The sequence below is a fragment of the Mytilus trossulus genome, chromosome 8 (assembly GCF_036588685.1).
Source record: "Mytilus trossulus isolate FHL-02 chromosome 8, PNRI_Mtr1.1.1.hap1, whole genome shotgun sequence".
Classification (NCBI taxonomy): Eukaryota; Metazoa; Mollusca; class Bivalvia; order Mytilida; family Mytilidae; genus Mytilus; species Mytilus trossulus.
In genome coordinates this window covers 55,407,720-55,431,825 of record NC_086380.1, presented here as the reverse complement: position 1 = coordinate 55,431,825, position 24,106 = coordinate 55,407,720, and the positions used below count along the sequence as shown (strand labels likewise).

The window sequence follows — 24,106 nt, the reverse complement described above, 5'->3', positions numbered from 1 at the left end:
TTATAATTACACTTTTTAGCTAGGATCATGAAAACACGAATTTTATCATTTTTTTATTTAATTCACCTGTGCACTTTATTGTGGGACCTCGTGTTATCATGAATAAAAAGTTTTATTGAGTAATGCAATTGCTGAAGGAATAACACGTGATGTACAGTTAGCCAATCAGAATAACGTATTATAGTGAAACATACATCTAATGTAATTATATGTATTAACATAATCTGATTATTCTAGCACAATATCAATGCAATCTGTGAAACAGTTAACTGAGAAGTTGTGTGTACAGGTACATGTATGTACTTCCCATAGACTTCTTTGTTAACTTTAATGACATCTTTCAATTGTTGTAGAATTGTATTGCTGTTCTTTATTCTTTTAAATTTGCTCGTTGTTGGTTTGTTGTCCCATGAACACACTACAACATTTCATGTTATTGAAATAAAAAAATAGGAAAAACTGCAAATGCTTACTTAAAAAAATCATAATTTAGTGTAAAGCTATACCTACCTTTCAAATTATTTCAATGTTCTACTGTCACCTTTCATACCAGTTCTATCTCTATCTCGTTTTTCATCTGTTCATTACAGTCTTTAGTTGTTGATCTATAAGACTTTATTTTCCTCATAGATTTAATCTGTGTGTTCTGGTGGGATCCATTTTTAGATGCCTATAACAATAGATACTGCATCAAATATTTTGCATGAATTTATAAAAAGTTGTTTTTCCCAACATGCATTTTACGGTATTATTTATGGACGTAACACTTTATAAATTGTCCTTTGAAAATAGTACATCATGAGATAAAGTTTGCATCAATGATTTACAAAATGCTGTCAAGTGGTTCAGGAGCAATTGACACATACGTGGGACATAAGGACAATATTTGTTCCATATGTGAACACATTCTACTAAGGAAATGTCACCAGAGGTGCATGTCTGTCATCATAAAGGATAATGTTTATTTTATACAGTACAAACAGTAAAACATCAATAGTAAAATTGTGCAGGATGTATAATTTTCAACACATGTGACAGTGAGATTGGTCACGTTTGATCGGAAGCCTCATATAGAAAGAGAGTGCCAAAATCTCTGCAGGTTAAGAACTATTGCAACAACTCTGTGAGAGGCCGTGAGGGGCCGTCGGTGGCCTTTTGTCTGAACCTGCAGGGCAAATTACTGTCCCTATTGATTATGCTTACATTGTCCACTGGCAGTCCAAGTTTTTTTTACCTTCTTTCACCCCAGATGGCATCTAATACAGGACTTACCTATTGTACTTATTTAACAATTGTTTTGAACATGCACGTAATATTTGCCACTGGACATTAAGCACATTTTTAATACATGTACTTTATGAATATGTTATTGTTTTTGGGAATCTCAGTAGGATTATTTTTAACTATTGGAATAATCCTCTTGAAATAAAGATTTTGTATACAAAATATTGCTCAATAATTATGTGTCGGTTTATTCATGTGTCGTTCCAATGTGTGGTCTGACTAATAGGGCGTTGAGCTATTAGGCAATCGGACCAATGTGGTGTCGGACTAAAGGGGCATCGAAATTATGGTGCTGCCCCACATAGCTCTATAGAGCTTTGAACCAACACAAATTCAATCATTGACCAATAAAATGAATATATATCTAAAAAGTGTATGTATTAATGTACGTTTTTTGATTGAGATAAGCCTGCCAATTGATATTTCATCGTGTATTTTTCTATGTTGTGATGTTATGCTATTGTTTCAGAAAAAGGGAGAAAGAAGGTTTGGATCCATTAAAACGTTGTCTCATTGGCACTCACACCACATCTTCCTATATCTATGTACATGATCTCTTCATATAAATTTCACATGCAGTTTCATTTGCAGTAAGTAAACCAAGACAAGTCCGGTCCAAACAGGAAGATTTAGAAGGCAAAACAAATTAAAATGTGCAACTTAAAAAAAAGGGTCTGGATGTGGTTTGTTCATTTCTGTATTCTGTAATATTCTATACCATTTTTGACTATTTATTATAAATTTTGCCTGTTATTCTCTTTTCTTTATATTCAAGCACCACACTATTATCGATTATTCATTGCTTCTTTCTACTTTAATATAAAAACAATGGGAATGATATGAAAGCCAGCCATTTTGAAGTTACATTAACTCCGTGAAAAAAAGGACATCGGCAAATTGTTTCTTGTTCTATTTTCGCTTGCCGTTTGAGGCAAAATGTATGTCTATCTGTCTCTTTAGTTTGTATATTATTATAATAAAATATATATAACACAAATTTTCCGTCTTAAAACAAAATATATGTTGAACATTGCGTCTGTTATTTAATCTCTTTTAAACAGAAGGAAAAAACTAAGATAAAATATAATCTACAGTTCTAAGTGTATACAAGAATGTGTCCATAGTACACGGATACCCCACTCGCACTACCATTTTCCATGTTCAGTGGACCCTGAAATTGCGGTCAAAACTTTAATTTGGCATTTAAATTAGAAAGATCATATCATAAGGAACATGTGTACTAAGTTTCCAGTCTATTGGACTTCAACTTCATCAAAAACTACCTTGACCTAAAACTTTAACCTGAAGCGGGACGAACGGACGCACGGACGAACAGACGCGAATAAGAACGGACGCACATACGGACGGACGAACGGACAGACGAATGGACACACGGACGAACGAACAGACGGTACGACGAACGGACGCACAGACCAGAAAAGATAATGCCCCTCTACTATCTTAGGTGGGGAATAAAAATCTTCATAAAAAACTACCTTGACCTAAAACTTTAACCTGAAGCGGGACGAACGGACGCACGGACGAACAGACGCACATAAGAACGGACGCACAGACGGACGGACGGACGGACGAACGGATAGACGGTACGACGAACGGACGCACAGACCAGAAAACATAATGTCCCTCTACTATCTTAGGTGGAGAATAAAAATTATGAACTAAGTCTTAGAAGTTAGATAATGGTTTTTGTTATTAGTTGTTAATGGCTTTGAACTAGCTGTCAGTAACTGCAAGTACTCTCAGATCTGTATTTAGTGACTTTTCTTTTGTTGGGATATACAAGTATCCGGCAACGTCCATTATGTTTTTGTAAGATGTATTTCTACTTGTTTTCATCTGATGAGTTAAATAAGCCTTTTTCAACTGAATTTTATAGTATGTTGTTATGTAGTACTGTTACAACTCTGTCCCAGGTTTTAACACTAAGAAAAACATCATACATTGACATTGTTAATATGCCTGATGCTATCTGTGATGAAGCCCGAAGGTCAAGGGAGCCTGTAAAAGATAATACAAAATTCCATGTTCCTGGAGGGATACAAGTTTCATCCTTTGAACTTTAGAAGCAATCTCTATGACTCTATCAGACTTGCATTTTAAACGTTTTTATTGAAAGCATTTTCTTAATAGTTACACGAAGTGTGTATTTGTGTTCAGAAACTAACTATTGATTAAGCACTCAAAAAAGTGCATTGAAATGGGCCTATTTTTTTTTTTTTAAAAAGACAAAATATCCCGGCCAAATATATGATCTGACCAAATGTTCACGAAATAAATCTTGTGATGGAAGAAGACAAACTCCGGACAGTGATCGTTTCCGTTCCGGAACTATTTTCCTTTACTCCATCAATCATTGCCACCGGCTTTCGAAATTCGTTCCAAATTTTGGAACGATTATCTACGCAATAAAGGAGTAGGTCCGGTAAGAGCCCTTTTTGGCCCCAAAATATAGCAGTTTTACAAAATTCTTAAAATGTAAACTTTTAGTTATTTATAAGATAGTAGAATGGTTCTGCTACATAAATATTGGCTGTTTTTTGCAATACAATGCACATATATTGAGTACTAGCACCATTAAGTCATGCTAAATTACTGAAATCATTAAAATTCAAGCATTTTAGTTAAATTTTAGACGGTTTTCGTGTAAAACGAAAGTGGTCGCATTCGTGTTCATCCAAAATATTAAAATGGAAGTTGTATTTGATGATAAAACATAACATATATAAAGATTGTGGATGATCACGGATGCGGCCACTTTCATTTTTGACAAAAACCATCTGAAAAGTGACATTTTTTCGCATATTTAGTAGATTTTTCATATTTTAGCTTGAATCGGATCGTTTTTTATGACTAAATGAGTTAAAATATTTCACAAAAAATAATTGAATCAAATAAAATAGACACTTAAGTGTTCAAAAAGTGGTCAAAATCTTTAGTCAGATGAAACTGAAATTTGAGGCCAAAATCGGTCCTTACCGGACCTACTCCTTTCCTCAGAACCATTAGTTACCGGCTTGAAAAACTTCAATTTTATAATTTCTTCCCAAACTATTCAAACGGGAAAACCAAAGGTCTAGTAAATCTTTATAAAAACGAGAAACGAGAAACACTTATGAACCACATCAATAACGACACTACTGAATAACAGGAGTCGATTCCACAAAAAAAAGACCATTTTATCAAATACAAAAACTTTTTCTTTATAAGATTGTGTGGAAGTGTAGTGTACAGAGTAGAAAAATTCATAACTGTCAACAGAATTATAAGGACCATCAAAAGCATGTATTTTATCTAAAACCTCTAAAGAATTTTTAACACTCCAAAAATAATTAATACCATTATTTTCATAAGCTTTATTACAAAAGTTAATAACTAGTTCTTTGATACAAGTAAGGGAGGTAGTTAGAAGCACTGATAGATCAGTAGTAGAACACTTACTCGAAGCGGAGATGAAACGGAATTTAAATGTTTTTTTGTGTAATTTCGGTGACCAGTACATGGTAGGGACTTTTGCAGGTTCTGAAGATGCTTTAACCTGGGTAGTGGCAGTGTTATGCTTGTTAACGATTTGACTCTCTGTGGTGCGCACTGAACTGAATTTAGAGGAATTGATAATTTCGTTTTGAAGAAATTCCGTGTAATATATGCGTCACACCACCACTACATTATTTGCTGCCTTGTCTGCCGGTACGAACACAAACCGCTCTGCTAGTACCTTGAGTTTTTTTTTTAATTCTAGAAATGGGAATATCATGGTTCTATTATTAATTTCAGAATTGTTTTCTAAATGAGATATTCGAATATTAACAGTATTCATAATTTTATTCAAGTAACTGTCTAAAGATTTTTTATCAGATTTTTCACGTTTGCACCAATTTTTACAGTAGGCAGACAGAGTATCTTTTATGACCTGACGACACTGTTTCCAATCTATTATTGATGGAGGACGATATTTCGGTCCATTCTTTAGAAAAGTTATGACCTCACGGTCTTCGACGATGTTGAGGTCTCCTGTAATAACAGGACCAAAGGGAACATATTTAAAACTAGTTTCGCAGTCTCAAGTGGAAGGAACAGTATTTTCTATATTGACATCTGTAGAAATTGACGTATGTAAACAGATATGTCTCCTTTTTTTTACAGCTAAATAGTGACACGATCAAGTCTGCTACCTTGTGTTTAGATAGACCCCTTGGCATGTTCATAAATTAAATGGTGGTAGTAGGGAATTTGTCTATCTTTTGTTGATACTACTGATCAAAACAGTTAGTTAATTTCCTGTTATGATCTTCTAACTGTTTGTTGAAATTTGTGTTCTATTCGATGTCAAAGTGAGGCCTCTAACACAGAGCAAACAAACATCTGACATCACTGCAAGTTAAGATAGGGGAGGCAATAGGGAATCAGTTGACATGTTAACAACACCTCGATTTTGGCAAAAACAAATGCAAAAATGCTGATAACAGTTAACACAGTGGGTTGAAAACAGTTAGCAGTTTAAATTCATCTCATAAGATAAACAGAAATCGGGTTTAAAATAAAAAAAATGTCAAAAGTAGTAAGTCAAATAACATTAGTATAGCAAACAATTGAATAATCGTTTTTTTTCTATTTCAACTTATGTATTTTACCAGATTAAGATAATACTACAATGTTTTAGTCAGTGAATCTATACTGTGAATTCATTCATTTTCATTGGTACCAATTTTCTGGGATTGAGAAAGACTTGTTCTTTCGTGGATATTTGATTTTGTTGTTTTGCAAATGTCTATGTACAAGGAAATATAACATTTTGTACTTCGTCGAACATTTAAATTCGTGTTAAAAAACTTAAGAAAGATAACCGAGAAACTGAAGAAATCAAGTACTAGTAACCCCATTTTTGTTTTAAATAAATGGTTTATATGCTTAAATAATGTAAATAATTATTGTCAAGTAGGTCTTATCAAATACCCATAAGCCAAACATAGATTACAAATGTGTGGTAAACTATCAATAAGGCAGTAACTAATAATGCATATTGATCAATAAATTCAGTTTTCAACAGAATTACACTGGGTTAGCTTGGGTCTTGTCAAACAGTACATTTAAAATCAAATTCCAAAATATGCATTCATAGGGCCAGGTTTATGTGGAAAGATAAAGGCAACAGTAGTATACCGCTGTTCAAAACTCATAAATCCATGGACAAAAAACAAAATCGGGGTAACAAACTAAAACTGAGGGAAACGCATTAAATATAAGAGGAGAACAACGACACAACATTAAAAGGAAACACACACAGAAACGGACTAAGAATTAGACAAAATCCTATGAGAATAACAAATATAACATCAAAACCAAATACATTAATTTGGAATGATAAGTACGTTTTCCATGACACGTCTTATAGTAATGTGAATTCACACTCAAAAATATGAGAAAACAAACGACACAACGGAAACACAACGGAAACACAACGTTAAAATGTAACACACACAGAAACGAACTATAATATAACAATGGCCATATTCCTTACTTGGTACAGGACATTTTTAAAGGAAAAAATGGTGGGTTGAACCTGGTTTTGTGGCATGCCAAACCTCCCTCTTTTATGGCCATGTGAAATATAAAATTAAAATGACAACACAACATTACAGGACTACAATATAAATAAATAGGAGAACATAATTGACAATGAAACACACGAATAATAGCTAACAAAAGGCAACAAGTATAAAATTTTAATACGCCAGAAGTGCATTTTGTCCACACAAGACTTACTAGTGACGCCCAGATACAAACGTTTGAAAGCCGAAACAAGTACTAAGTTGAACAGCATCGAGGACCAAAAGTTGAAAAAAATTGTGCCAAAAACGGCCAGGGTTTTCTGTTAGGTACCAGAACATCCCTATTATTTAGAATAATTTATACTTTTTTAAAAGAACTCATTTCAACTGGCACCGTTAGCCAGTCTGTTTTCAATTATTATTGGGTTAATTGCTCTGTGATTACTTTTACCATGGAATAGGGACAGCAGATAACTTATATTATACAGAATTTGAAGGAAACAAAGTGAGATAAATAGTATTTGCGTATGATGTAGGAACAATGTGGGATTCTGACTTGAGGTAGCAGTTTACAAAGATTTTTTCACCCCCAATCAGACAACTATAAACTGATGAAATTTCTTCATTCCAACTTCCAATTATGTAATTAGTTGCTATTTTGTGATGTCCACACTTGAATGAAATTAGCTTCTTTGTTATGTATAGCATTGCAAAATATTTTATAGATTCTTGTACAACACAGTTTGACCTCCAAAACTGTGTCTCAAATTTTTCCTATTGTATTTCATTCTCTGATAAACCTTCAATGAAGTTTGCAACCTCAATTCATAAGAGATCACTAAATATAATTGGGTATACAATTTGTTCTATTGATGTTTTAAAAAAAATTGAGACATGGTTTTGAAGATAACTGGTCAAAGAACAACCTGTGTGAAAATCAGGCATACTGGTTCACCCATGTAGGAGCTAATTTCATTTAAAACTACATTTTCATGACAAAAATGAATGTGTCACGATTGAATAAATACGAATTTTCCTACTTGTACCCTATCAACTTCAATATAATTCACACATGTACCATGGGGATACTTCAGGATTGGCCTTTTATCATAAATCAATTAGGTTTTGACCAGTAAGAAAGCATTCCATTTCAGCAATTCTAAATATATAAAGAAAATGCACACCCTATGCAACAAAAATCTGATCTGGCGGGAGATGTTATATCATTAGTGACCTTGCTGGAAGTCAGTTGCTATAGATAAAGTCAAAACTCCGCCCACCATGATACACCTTTACTATTAATGATCTCAGAAGTTTAATTACACATAGCATTTACTTTCTTCATTATGGATTTTATTCATTTAGTACATAAAATAATATGTTTTGATTTTTGCATTGTTACAAAAAGTAAGTTATGCATGTGTACACAAAATGATCAGTTGGTCAGTCTAGAGGATCAATATGGGGGATTTCTAAAATTGTAATTGTATACAATGACCAAGGATTTGTATAGTAAGAAGGATTGGAATCTCGTGGACTTTTGCATAGACTGTAGTATAATGTCTTATGCAGCGCGAGATTTTGTGTGATTACCCGTGATGCATCTGGAAAATGCTCAATGTGCCTTGATTAATGGCGGACATTTGCATCACCTAAACAAATTGACACCCGATATGTAAGTATTACAATCCATATCTATCAAATTTTATGCTTGAAATAAGAAATTTAAAATGGTTCTGGTGTAATTAATAACTTTTATGAACGCAGTAAGAATACACGGCTCCATAGAATGAATTTGCATATTGACCGAAGTGACCTCACCCTATCCCGCCTATTGGGCGGTCCTAACATCATTTTCTATTTATATACTCCTTCCTCAAAAAACGGTGATGAGTGATAACATTTATATTTTCTGATAGATATATAATTTCTTCGTGTATTAAGTAAATTTCGTAGTGATTGATGCATTAGTTTTCCTAATTTTTCCGGTTAGTTGATTACAACAAAAATGGCGTTCTTGAGCGAAAATGGGGGCGGCTTAGGAAAAATGAATAAAGTTCTTCAATTGGCCTAGAGTAATATTCAAACCTGTTTACAAACGTAAAACATTGGTGATAAAGTGTACAGAAGAAAGCTCAAACCGCTAAATAACGTTGTGTACAAATGAATGTACTTTTTTTACTGACGTTAATACATCAACACAGCTCATCTACTTTGATAATGCATAGGTAGTGTTTTTGTCTTCACTATAAATCATTGCAACCCGGATTTATTATGCATGTTATTGAATATTGTCACGGACTCCCTGCATCACTATCTGTTTAAACCACATGTCTCATGCATTACAAATTGAATTCATTATACAAGGCTACATTATTTTTTTCCCTGCAACAGCGTCAAATTATACATTAAAAAAGACCTTGCAAGATGTTTTCCTGCTCTGCTGCAACGGTGTCAAAAGCAAATATCAAAAGAGCCTTGCAAGGTGTCTTCCTGCAAAGGCGTCAAAGCAAAAAATTAAAATAGCAAGACGCCAAGACGTCTATTGTTTTTAAACCTGTACGTGCATTACAAATGTACATGAGCTTTGCTATTAACTATACTTCAGTCAAGTCCAGTAAGAGTTTGATATATATAATATATGAAGAATATCTGTTATCCGAAATATGTAACATGTATTCCCTTTATTGTTATTTTTGGTGATGTTGTACCCTTTTAGACTGGTTATATATTATATTTTGTAATTTACTAGATCATAATTTTATGATCCATCGCCCCGTAAGACAATGTAAGATTTATCGTTGGCTATTATTCAGTCATTTTATATATACATATTTAGATAGACCCAAATAGTTCCATCTTTTTTTTTCTAAATCACTCAATATTAAATTTTCCCATATTTTTATTTGTTTGTTTTCAATACTGTGAAGATATATGGAAATATCGATTGGTCGTTTGAACACCCACATGCATAATATGACAATGTGCTACATAATTAATGATTAATTTAGGTCCTGCATTACCTATTATGATATGTAAATGTATATGTACATAGGTTTGTAGTTAAGCAAGCACCATTCAATTAAAATATGTTTTTTTTTGTTTGCGACATCTTATGATCCTACAATATTGAAAATAGATAAAAAATAGAAACATTGCTTCATCTATAGATAATTCCTGACTTTGCATTTATAAGCTGGCATATATGTAGCATAAACCCATATAAAACTAACATAAATATTGCAAATATAATTGTTCAAGCAGAGATCTTGAGGTAATATTACTATTGAAATTGTTTAAGCCACATGCTATTGTATTATTATTGGCACATGTAACTATATTACCCATTTTTTTTCCAGTTTTCCAAAATGCCCAAACTGGTGAATGTTAAGAAGAAAAGTCCAAGATAAGGAAAGTCCCCAAAGAAGTCTAAGCAGTTGGCCATTCATGCACTAATCAAGTGGATTGACATATGGCATGCCTTCAAATAGAAATACTAGAGTATTGGTACAACTAAATGCGACTATTGACCAGAACATTCCTCTGAATATCATTGATGGAAAGATATACCAACAGTTTTTCATTGGATCATTAACATTCAATCTCTTATATCAAAACTTGGAGAGCTACACTTTGTGTGTAGATACATTTGATAGTGACTTGATAGATAATCATGTGATACCGGCTGAATTGGATTATATCTATATTTTAACATAAAAATAAATCATAGAATATCTTTTTTTAAATTCCTTTACATGCCGGATTCATTTAATATTCGCCTTATCTGCTTGATGTTGAGGGTATATGGACTATTCTCTTTCTTGTCACTGACTTTATTAATACATTTTATATCATAAATTAGACTTTCTGTATTATACTACATGTATGATACATAACCAGGAAGAATTCCATGGTTGACTACTTATGACAGAGAGCTGACACTATAAGGTTGCCATATTTAAATCATGCACAAATTGATTTAAGTGCTCTGACAAGAAAGAAAAGTGCATTTAAAGATGTTATGTTATTCATTTAATAGTACAATTGAAAAACAAGATGCTTGCAGTACACACTGGCTAACGTTTATTCAATGCCTTTATCATGGTTATGATGATTGAAACCGGCTAGCTATATAAAGAGTAACATGCAGAGGCAGTTTGATAGAGTTTACCACTGGGCCCCTCCTTAACAGTACTTGTTCCAACCTTATGAAAAGGAACAGCCACTGACATGTATATAAAACGCAATGCAGTGAATCGTCCAGAAATGTGTGGTCAATTCTTTTTTGCCACAAAAATGGGTTTGCACATGTTTCCCCGAGATTGATAGTTTCCGAAGATGCAAGTTCGCAAATAGCTATAATGGCATCCTTTACAAGAATGAGATTCTGTTTTCATTTCTTTAAAATTTTACAGAAGTTACATACAACCACATTGTCAACTGTCGTTATCACCGTGTATCATCAGTACACCGGATATTGGTACTAACCAAGCGGGCGTGATCGATTTTGACCTTACACGGTAACGAAAACCTTTGTTTTGTTCACAAAATATCAATATGTACCTCAATCTTAACATAATTGTTGTTTTAAGAAATGATTTGGTCGTAGGTTGATGATGAGAGATGTCTTATTATTTTCCCTAAACAAGAACGATTACTAAAAATATGTGCAAATACTAGTCAAAGAAGTTGGCACTTGTCTCATCCGATATAATTCCATATTCATTGCAACTCTTTTTCTGATAGAAGGCCACTGTGCGTGTGTAATAAGTATAGCTGTATCAATAATTGGCATTGAAATCTTTCATGCATATGTTTTTTTCGATCTTTAATTCCGAAAAGAATCGTTGTGTACGGTGTTTAGCTGGCCACATAAATCCTTCTGTACGGTGCATAGTTAATTTGCTGCACACCGTACACATAAAACAACATTTTCATACTCGTTTATTACCCAAACTGTTTCAAGGAATGAGTAATCACAGGTAGGTTTATGATTGGTAAATATTACTTTTGCCCTGTATTAGCTTTCTTTCAGATAAAACACGTAAATGTCTCGACAATTGTATCGAAATTGAAAGTTGGTGTTGACATTCACAACTATTTGCGCATTTACAAGTTAATTGTTCTTATCAAAATATAGAAGTTGTCTTATAAATAGGAAAAATCGACGCGAAAATTATTTTGGAGCAGGAATTTCAGATGTTGAGAAATGTACACTGAATATTGATAAAACAAATAAAGATTTTCGTTACCGTGTAAGTTTAAAATCGATCATGCCCGCTTGGTTAGTACCTATATCCGCTGTACAATGATACACGGTGGTTATATACATTGCATTACAATGTCCATCAACTAAAACACTTAAATTACGCTTTTTCGTCAATTGAAAATTGAGTGGTAATCAATAATTACATTTAAGAATGAAAAAAGTCCGTTACCATTACAATATTGTCTATACGTGACAAAAATAAGAAAACAACTCGATACATGTGTACAAAATAATCACGTTTTGATATCGTAAGTGACGAGTACAAAATGTAGAAGTAGCGGCGATTAGCAAAGTCTCGCCGCGAAAGAGATTACGATCAACCGCGAGATTCCAATCCTTTTTACTATACAAATCCTTGCAATGACAATATGGTGTTTTACACAAAGTACTTTTTTTTCATTTTTGCAGTTTGATAATGAAATTTTCAGTTTGTATTTTCTTTTAAAAATAATTCATATTTCAACATTCTCCTTTAAAAGAAATTTTAAATTCTATTATAAACATCAAAACATTAATTGTTGTACAATTATATTTGTTTAAAATCTGTACATTTATATTTTGATTCCCTCTATATCTCCAAATAGTTGGGTTTTTTTTCTCCTGGCAGCTCCAATAAGGACCAACAAAGAAATGTATTTTTATTTGGAATTCAATAACTTCATTTTTCCATAAATCCCTAATCCACCTCTTTTTCATAACTGTTATTTGTATTGCTGGTCAGTGGTCATAAAGCTATCAAATGATTCTATTGATAAACCACAAAGTACTGTCCACATGTTTTTATCTTGTATCAGTCAGACAAGCGCATTTGTTTATAAAACTAATTATCAGCAAAACTCATTAACAGTACAAAATATGTAAATAAATTTTTCTTCTGTGGTTTTGGAATATCAAGAAGTAACAAAAACAGCTGAAAATGAAATTTTGATAAAATTTAGTTGCTTTTGTATTGTGCTACCTTAAACGGTGTTATATCTGCAACAGTGTAACGTTCACACATTGTTTTATCCCGATTCTAAAATATCATAGCATGCTTAAGACATTTCTTTTACTCTCATTGTATAATAAAAAAATCAATTATGGTGTGAGGCAGCAAAAACGCTAATTTATTTAAATTTAATTTGAAAACACTATGCTATTATGGAACATTTCGTTATTAATACCTGTCCAACTCAATTCTAAGGAAATAAAGAATTTAAGTTTTGACTACCTTTTACATAGATTGTTCTTATGAAAATGAGAAGGTGTTGTATGATTGCTAATGAGACAACTCTACTCATTTGTACATGGTATACAACAAGCGCCCCCACTTTAAGATTAACCTTTCACTATAAAATATACCAGACTGGTTCTGCTGAGACTTATTACTTGAATGATTAGCGAATAAATCATTACGATTATGGATGTTGGATGTGTACCGCCAAGACAGAAACCAAACGACACACATCACTAATTGATATCATAACTGCAACGTATAATTTCGATAATAGCCAAGTGGAGATATTTACTAGTAAATGCAATAAGTTCTACATGGCATTGAGTCAAATAATATGAAATTGATAACTGTTAAATTTTAACTGGTGCGGAAATAATTGTTGAAATAATTTATTTTTCGGAAGTTACGGGTGCCGCATGTGGAGCAGGATCTGTTTACCCTTCCGGAGAACCTGCGTTTACCCCTAGTTTTTTATGGGGTTCGTGTTGTTTATTCTTTGTGAACCATTGTTTGTCTGTTTGACTTTTTTCATTTTTAGTCATGGCGTTGTCAGTTTATTTTAGATTTATGAGTTGGACTGTCTCTTATATCGGTTTAAAATTGATTGATTTTGTTGAAAAAGACTCTCTTTCGTTGTTTTTTTTTAATTACAGTATTAAAATATGTTTTTGCAAAAGAATATGATCAATTTCTTTTTTAATAAATACAATGCAACAATAAATAAATACAAAAAATGCAAAGAGGTGGATGAGTGATATGTAACAAGTAGTTCAGCCATCGTAAAGGCTAAACAAAGTACAATATGTATATTTTATATTGCTGTATATGTCTGTTGAAATCGTGGATATTACTTTACGTATTATCCTTAATAAACGGTAAACTACTTCAAACAACATTAGATTTCAAGTCTATCACACTCTTCCTATACATATCATAAATATATAGAGAACCGTGTTCAAGAAAATTTGACTCCACCCCTTCATCCTATCAATACATTCCTACAAGTCAGGAATATGACAGTTGTTATCCATTCGTTTGATGTGTTTGGACTTTTGATTTTGCCTTTTGATTTTTGATTTTCTGTTTTGAATTTTCCTCGGAGTTCAGTATTTTTGTGTTTTTACTTTATACATGAAGTATTTTGATATCGAAAACTTAAAATGAAACGAGTACCAACAACCTTTATGCTTTTCAACAATCAATTCATTTAGAATTATTTTGCCAAACAGTTTTCATCTAATGAAAGCTTCAAGTCATCATCAGAGGACATGGTTTTCCATCTCAAACACACATACAAAATTTTTTTTTTATTCAACAAATTTTCTAAATATACCACAGTTAAATAAAAAAAAAAACTTGCAGAGTGCCCTTATGATACAATAAGGATAAATTAATTTTATTTAAGAGTAAGAAACAGTAGCAGCATTCATGTGTTGAACTTTCATTTTCCATGAAGAAAAGTAAATATTTTATATCATTTACATTTTATCTGGCACCCGTAGTGTTGCTCATTATATTACAAACCCGGTAATAAGGTATGATTCTGTAGGTCAAATTCGTGAAAAAGAAAGGGGATTGTAGTTACGACATAAGAAACATATCCGATATCATCTGTCAAACGGTTATTTCATAATGGTCAACCAACTCGTAATGGCGTCCTTCAAATTTAGGAGAGATGATTTCAACTTCACAATTTGGAACTATCGCAGACGTGAAATGACAAGGCATATATTAAAGAATGTTTTCTAAGTTCAAAACTGTCTTTGCTTAGATTATGTTATTGCATTGAATGTTTTACAACAAATGTAGAACAAGCATGATAAATAAGTTAGAATACCAAACTTAACGCGAATTAAACGAGGTAATGTCCTAAAGAATTATATTAAAACCAGATTGCACATTTTGATTTAAATATTGCTGTAAAGGTGAGTCTGTGTTACGAAAAGCGAGCTTAATACTCGCTATAACTAGCTTATCTTATACAAAGTTAAGTGGGACACAGTACGGTTTGCAACATGATAGTCTCTGGAAACAGCAACAATGAAACTTTGCACTGGTACAAATGCAACTGTTGCACCAAAATAGTTTATCATTAGTATTACATTGGGTTTTCTTTTTACTGATATTCTGAATGTGTTGTAAGACCCTGATATTACGTTCAATTATTTAGTTGAAGGAGCCGGGATTTGTACTTCATGATATTCCTACCAATTCATGATAGGACGGACACTTTTGTGCAATGTATTATAATGGATGGCTTGTTAACGTGTACTAGATAATTACATGCATATTCAAGACAAGAAGTATGTGTAACTATGAACCATGTTGTTTATTTACCCAACACGCTGAATCAGCTGAAATAAATTTTGAAATATGCTTAAAGATTAAAGAATAGACAGACGATACTTAAAGGAAACTCAAATACGGCGTTCCTTAACTGACTAAATAATCATGAAACAACCAAGTATGAAATAAGAAAGTAGCATATCTTATTCATAGACATATACAACTGAAATATGAAATATTCCACTGCAGGAAAAACTTAAACGGTAAATATATCAACGTTAGAGTCAAAGAGTAACAGTCAATAGAAAATACCACGGCCACTAGGAAAAACGACCAAAAGGCAAACACAATTCTTAAGAGTACTGTCTGAAAAATTATAGAACACGAAACCCAACAACGTATAGAGAGAAGGAAAAAACAAGATCCCCACACTATACTTGTTTTCATTAAAATCAACCAACCGTTATAAACTTGACAGAGATTGAACAACTGATGTTGACGAAAATATTGCTTTTTGGCGAAAACAGTATTATATAAAACATTATAAAAATTGACTTGCAAATATGTAAATGTTTGTTAAAATGATCAGATATTAATAGTTACTGGAACCATAAGATCACATATAGGTATTCTAATTATATGCAGAATGACATATGGGGTAAATCATTTTAGATAGATTTTAGCAAACATATTATATAAATATGAACGAAAAAAAAAATAACAGGAATATGAAAAAGAAGGTGTGATATGATTGCCAATGGGACAACTATTCGCAAGAGACCAAATGACAAAGAAATTAACAAAATAACATACTTTTAAAGTTAAATGCAAACCATATGTGTATGAACAGGAGTAGCCAATACTTACAATTTCTAATTCATCAAAATGTAAAAATAGTAATCCCTAAAATTTTAAACACATATTGAACTTTTTTTAAGACAAATATCAAATTAACACCTATGCATGTAGTCAGAAGTTGTTAGTGTGTCTTACGATTTTAGTGATTTTCCCAAAATTCTTGAAACGTACCAAGTACATGCATTGCTTGTAATCAACATAATAAGGCACATAAACTAGTATGCTGTGTATGTTATTGTAGTTTTGCCTTGCAAAACGTAATTAAATCAGAGGTCATTATTGTACATGAAGCAATAGCGGTTCTGTCTAAAGTTGAACAGGACATCAGCATAATTTACTTTCAACACAAAATCTTAAGGCTAATATTCTTTAAGGATATTCGAAACAAAAACAATATAAACGCAATTAAACAATAATTAATAAAATATCTATCACAAACATTTCCCTTATTTAGGATAGGCGGACAACAAGAGACATTACAATGAAGGTCTGATGAGGGTACTACAGTAAACATTGTAAACATAATATTGGCAAAGTAAGGAGAAGCGAAAACGATGACCTATTCAAATAAGGAATAAATAATAAAGGAAATAATCAAATGTAAAGAATATATGATAAGGGCAAACATATATGATAGCAAAATAAGACTAACAATTAAAATATTACAAAATGAATACCCCTTCCATGACCTCTTTTATATTGTCAAACGGATACTAACTACAAGTGTTGTATAGAAATATTTCTGACTTTATAAAGTTTTAAAACGTCAAGTGTATGTTCAGATAAAAATATTTAAACAATGAAAATGTATGGAAAGAAGCAAATTCATCTGAAATCGACATTAATTATGTATCAAGATTCTCACGATATGTCAGACTGATTCAAGGGTAAGTTATAAGACCTGCTACTTTTGTAATCACATCAATTTAGAAGTATTAAGAAACTTAAAGACGTTAAATATAGCCTCTGTTTCGATTTCAACGAGCTCTCATCGATAATAGTGCGCATATGCTGTACAATTTAACATCTATGAGAAATTGAACCATTGAAGCCATGTAACATTCTAACCCCGTATACATATTTAAAAAAAACATAAAATAGACAAACTCTGTGCAGTGGTGAACAAAAACTGTAAGTCTGTTGCAAAAGAAACGTTTCACTGTCAATAGATAATTGTTTAACAAATTAGTCCGGGTTGACATATGTATCCTTTACACCGTCGCAAAAGAACGTTCTTTTGTATCTCTATTATATTATCTTAATTGTGCACTGACTATTCCAACTAGCTAATGACAGTTTGATTTAGAAAGGTTTTGAATAAATATTGTATGTGATTTTTGTCATATAGCTCTTTAAGTATCGATATATCATAGGATTTCACATTTATGGATTACGAAATTAATCCATATCAGCGCGTCGACCGTATCATTTTTATTTAGTGTTCAGTTTGTTATTGTAATTAAAATACTTTACAGCACAGCGAAAAAAAAAATACCGTAATGTAATTTTGCATGGTACCAGGTATAATAAGGGTAAACAATAGGAATGTCAACTCGGTAAAGATTTACTAATCGAGCACTCATTAGATCTATCAAACTTCACTCAAGTACTCGCTCGGAGAAACATCTACATAATAGAAACACAAAAGTATACCCGTTTTCCATGATGTAGATAATTTCTCTGTCTTTTATTGAAAAAGACACCAAACCCTAAAAAAAATTACCTATGACTACAAAACAGTCCCACAAATTGTATACCATAATTAATAGCTCAATAGCTGCGTATACTAAGTATGTAAACTGGCAAAAAGGTAATCAATTAAATTTGTGGAAAATTTCAGAAAGGAAAGTCCCTAACCAAATTCTAATGAGAATTGTCGGCCAACAGTTTTAATGCACTTTAAGTCATCACAAACTAGTAAAAGTTTATCCTTTGTTCAACCAGTTTAAATGTTTCAATAAGAGCTCGGAAGGAGCGAAAGAACTTGTTTCTTGTTCTAGCAGCTTTTTTTGTAATGTTATTAACCTATTCAAACCATCACTGCTACAACTGCTTCATACTATACAACAATAATCAATAAGTGGTTGCTATAACCGTTATAGAATAATTTTCTGCAGTCTAGATTCAGGAATTTCTTAAGCTATAATAGAAGATATAGCCTAGAAGAAATGTTTGAGCAGATCAAATCAATGTGGTTAGCCCATGTGAAGGAAGGGTCAATGCTAATGCCTAATAGACTTTTGCATGTGGAAGACTGTATCACTTCACTGCTAAAAGTTAATCAACTTTCACTGTAATGTGGCATTGCTTTTTGCTTTGTTCCAATAATTATATTGTGTTTAATTGTATTGAACATATTATTATCTTTACACCATTCATCAACATCATGCATATCTCCTTGTACCTTTGACTGCAGAGCTTGATAAACAGAAAGATGTAAAGTTGAATCATCAGTATAAAGATCAGTACACATTTTTTCGAGGGAATTTCAAATAACAATTAAACACAAACATTCAAAACGTATTTTAATTTTGATGATTATCAAATTTCCTTGAAGGCGTTAGTGATAAAAATATTTTTTTTCTTTTAGAAGGCAACACATTTATAACAGGAAACGATTATTCGAGTATAATTTTGGTTTTCGATACTCGGTACTACCGAGCGATACTTGAGTACTTGTTGACATCCCTAGTATTAAAGCATTGTGTATAACTAAATTGACAAAACAAAGGAGAGTAACTACAATGTATTCTACTATATATTTGCTTTTTATCTATAATAATAGCTCCAAAATGGTTGAAATATTAAAGTATTTAAGGACATTGATCGTATGTGTGTTGATGTGTGTATGATAAAAGGCCAACTGTTATAATTCTTTTTGTCAGAGAATATACTGAATATTTGGTAGATAATTGTGTTATTAGGTTGAGACAACAGGCGCAAATCTTGATCAGTTACTATGCTTTGTAAGTTTACATCCAACCGAGTTTTGGTTATTCGAATATTCCGGGGTGTTTCAGAAGTTTAAATGTTTTTTTTTATGACGTGTACATAAAAGTATAAAATGCCTATTGCCTCAACTTCCATCAACTTCTTACATGTAATTTTACTTTGAATTAAAAAAGAAGAGGTCAAATAGCTACCTAATTTAAAAGGACAATTGTTCGCATTGCTCAATCTCAACTTTCCTGTGTGTTATTTTGTTTACTCGGTTGTATAGCCGTTGTTCGATTATTTACCATAGAGCTGCTAGTTTCCTTCTGACTTCTGATGCTCCTCGGTATCGCATGTCTCGATTTGAACCCATATATTATTACACAACTCAAAACATAAACCAATCACAATAATTGACCAAATGCTAATTGGTTGATATATAGAAATCTTTACCTTTTAACTTTGATTAATTTTGAAGTACACAGCGTAATGTTATTCTGTTTATCAAGTGATAATAGATCAACAAGATGTATTTAAAAAAATATGTAAAAAAACCAACTAAATCAGTATCAAATAGTTCAAAAGCAGGCAGGCTGTATACTATTTATAAACTAGGTGATTTTATCAACTACTAGTATTCATTAGACTTTACTAAATGTCACCAGTGTCTGAGAAGAAAGTTGTTGAACCAGGATATTATCAAAGAATGTCTCGTTCTTTTTCTGCAAAGATTAATTGGAAGATATCTAGACCTTGTCGATAACTATTTCGTATCAAATTCACAAATAAAAGAAGATGGTCTAGCAGTTTAGGTTCTAGGTTCTAGGCACTAACGTTATCATTCCTCTTAATTATGTGTTATAGTGTTAATTATTTGTGTTTGTAAATAATTACTTTCACTGTTCAGTCTATGTTTGGTAATATCTATTTGACGTTGCACGGAATATATGTATACATCCCGTCTATGTTAAATTGTGATATATTCTTTTTGTATTATTGTCTGCCATTTTTGCTATATGCATTGTCTTTGTGCTCTTTTTGTTTTTCCTGGTTGACATATTTGTTTGCTTTTATAGTGATTAAGATTGCAACGCAATGTTGACTGCTGTTCCCCTAGTTTTGACAGTTAAACCTATTATTAAATCGAGAATGGAAAAGGGAATGTGTCAAAGCGACAACAAACCGACCAAAGATTACATTTTTGTCAATATGTTAGAATGTGTACGCGACGGTCATACGATCGAGAGGTTAAGCTTGCTATACAGTCAAGTTTAATCCACCATTTTCTACACAGTGTATCAAGTTAGGAATATGCCAGTTACTATCCATTTGTCTGGTGTGTTTGAGCTTTTTTCTTTTCCCATTTGTTTAGGGTGTTTCACTTTGAATTTTCAGTATTTTTGAAATATTAACTTTTTCAGTTGAGTTAATCAAAGTCACTGATCACTTGATATCACCCCAGTTTTCGATAGATTTCCTGTTGCTTAGTCTTAAGTTTGTATGCTGTGTTTTTGTACTATTATTTGTTTGTTTGTCTTTTTCTTTTTTAGCCATGACGTTGTCATTTTTTGAATTATTAGTTTGAATGTCCCTCTGACATTTTTCATCCCTCTTTTGCAATTATCAGTTAACTCTAACATGCGTATAATTTGCAAACGTTTTTACTTCCCCTTTTCTAATATGGCCTTCATTGTATTTGACTTTTCTTCTTATTATGAGCCTCCATAAATACGGAGCCCGTCCAAATATATATGGAGGTATTCCTTATTTTAAAAATTGTGAAGAATAAAACAAAAATGTTTTCAACATATATACAGCACAGAAAACAGAAAAAAGTATCATACATATCATATTTGTATATGGATAAACGTTCCTCGGTTTTATTATGCTCTTAAACTTAGCACTTGAATGTGTTTTTCATCTATTATAATACAACCACATCCATCTGATAAGCCTATATAAACGATTTAAGCATTTGACGTGCAGAAATATAAGTTTATCATCTTTGATCTTAGCCTTCGTTGGTAAAACCAACCACGATGTCAACACATCTGTGCTGATTAGCCGTATGTGGATTTTTCTTGGAAACGCTAACCGCATTTACTAATATATTGAATACGTTTTCGAATCGAGAAAGTTTGGGTTTAAATTTCATAATGTTTTGTGAATTTACTATTAGATTTCTGAAGGTATTTAATATTGGAAAAGTATTTAGCAATCATTATTTATTTCATATTGTTCTAAAGTAAAAAGAAGATTAAAAAACAAAAATCATTGATATTTACAAAATAATGGCGAAAGAAGTTTCCCTTACAAATATCAAACCGCAATAAATAAAATATAAAACACCCACATATATGTGCAATTAAAATTCCAAACATGCTTATGTAAATGATTTTTTTTAAACTCACCAAAAACTTACCCACTTTAAAGATACCAACAAAACATATGTATAGCTGAGTTTACTGTCATCATTCCCGTGATAGAGTTTTCTGCTTAAAAGCTTGAGGAAGTCATTCAAGTATGGTTTCTTAAAAGTAAAATGAAAGTTATCTCTCTGTTTATCTTTTTATTATTTGACCATGTCGTTGTCGGTGCGTTTCGATCAATGAGTTTGACTGTTCCACTGGCATCTTTCGCCCCTCTTTTGCAATTGTTGGTTTTGTTTAGTTTTAACAGAAATATATTTGAAATGCATAATAAGATATATTTTGAAATGAGACAAAGACAAACATTAAACAAATTTAAGATCTTTATAACTTTTCAAGTTATTATCAAACATATATAAGACAACTCACAAATTAATTTTAAATCCATAAATGGTTTTATTTAACCACGCATATTATAGTACAGGAATTGACCACTTTACACACTTTTGTAAGGGTCTCTATGGGGGTTATATAGAATTAAATAGTTGACAAAACATAGATATAAATAGATCAACAAATAATGAATAATGAGGTGCTGAAAATAAAGTATTGATAAAAAAGATAAAATAAAGTATTGATAATAAAGGTCAAATAAAGTATTGATAATAAAGGTCAAATAAAGTATCGATGAAAAAGGTAAAATAAACTATTGATAATAAAGGTAAAATATAGTATTGATTATAAAGGTAAAATAAAGTATTGATAATAAAGGTCAAATAAAGTATTCATAATAAAGGTCAAATAAATATTGATGAAAAAGGTAAAATAAAGTATTGATAATAAAAGTAAAATATAGTATTGATTATAAAGGTCAAATAAAGTATTCATAATAAAGGTCAAATAAAGTATTGATGAAAAAGGTAAAATAAAGTATTGATAATAAAGGTAAAATATAGTATTGATTATAAAGGTAAAATAAAGTATTGATAATAAAGGTCAAATAAATATTGATGATAAAGGTCAAATAAAGTATTAATGATAAAGATAAAATAACGTATTGATAATAAAGGTCAAATAAAGTATTGATAAAAAAGATAAAATAAAGTATTGATAATAAAGGTCAAATAAAGTATTGATAATAAAGGTCAAATAAAGTATTGATGAAAAGGTTCAAATAAAGTATTAATGATAAAGGTAAAATAACGTATTGATAATAAAGGTCAAATAAAGTATTGATAATAAAGGTCAAATAAATATTGATGATAAAGGTCAAATAAAGTATTGATTATAAACGTCAAATAAAGTATCGATAATAAAGGTCAAATAAAATAAAGTATTGAAAATAAAGGTAAAATATAGTATTGATTATAAAGGTAAAATTAAGTATTGATGATAAAGGTAAAATAAAGTATTGAAAACAAAGGTAAAATAAAGTATTGATAATAAAGGTCAAATAAAGTATTGATAATAAAGGTCAAATAAAGTATTAATGATAAAGGTCAAATAAAGTATTGATAATAAAGGTCAAATAAAGTATTGATAATAAAGGTCAAATAAAGTATTGATTATAAACGTCAAATAAAGTATCGATAATAAAGGTCAAATAAAATAAAGAATGGATAATAAAGTTAAAATAAAGTATTGATAATAAAGGTCAAATAAAGTATTGATAATAAAGCTAAAATAAAGTATTGATGAAGTATTAAAGATAAAGGTCAAATAAAGTATTGATAATGAAGTTCAAATAAAGTATTCATAATAAAGGTCAAATAAAGTATTGATAATAAAGGTAAAATAAAGTATTGATAATAAAGGTCAAATAAAGTATTGATAACAAAGGTAATGAAAGTATTGATAATAAAGGTCAAATAAAGTATTGATAATAAAGGTAAAATAAAGTATTGAAGATAAAATAAAGTATTGATAATAAAGGTAAAATAGAGTATTGATAATAAAGGTCAAATAAATATTGATGATAAAGGTCAAATAAAGTATTGATGATAAAGGTAAAATAACGTATTGATAATAAAGGTCAAATAAAGTATTGATAATAAAGGTCAAATAAATATTGATGATTAAGGTCAAATAAAGTATTGATTATAAAGGTCAAATAAAGTATCGATAATAAAGGTCAAATAAAATAAAGAATCGATAATAAAGGTAAAATAAAGTATTGATATTACAGGTCAAATAAAGTATTGATAATAAAGGTAAAATAAAGTATTGATGAAGTATTGATAATAAAGGTCAAATAAAGTATTGATAACAAAGGTAATGAAAGTATTGATAATAAAGGTCAAATAAAGTATTGATAATAAAG

At 31.1% G+C, this 24,106-nt stretch overlaps 1 protein-coding gene and 1 long non-coding RNA gene across 2 annotated transcripts in view; both read left to right on the top strand.

Annotated features, from left to right (window-relative positions):
• The window catches only part of LOC134727777 (uncharacterized), a 281,854-nt gene that overhangs the window by 64,559 nt on the left and 193,189 nt on the right, over positions 1-24,106 (top strand). The gene's annotated exons all lie outside the window — the stretch shown is intronic.
• The window catches only part of LOC134682171 (uncharacterized), a 37,005-nt gene continuing 30,158 nt past the window's right edge, over positions 17,260-24,106 (top strand). The window contains exon 1 of the long non-coding RNA XR_010100814.1: positions 17,260-17,370. This is a non-coding gene — a long non-coding RNA (uncharacterized LOC134682171). The remainder of the gene's footprint in view (positions 17,371-24,106) is intronic.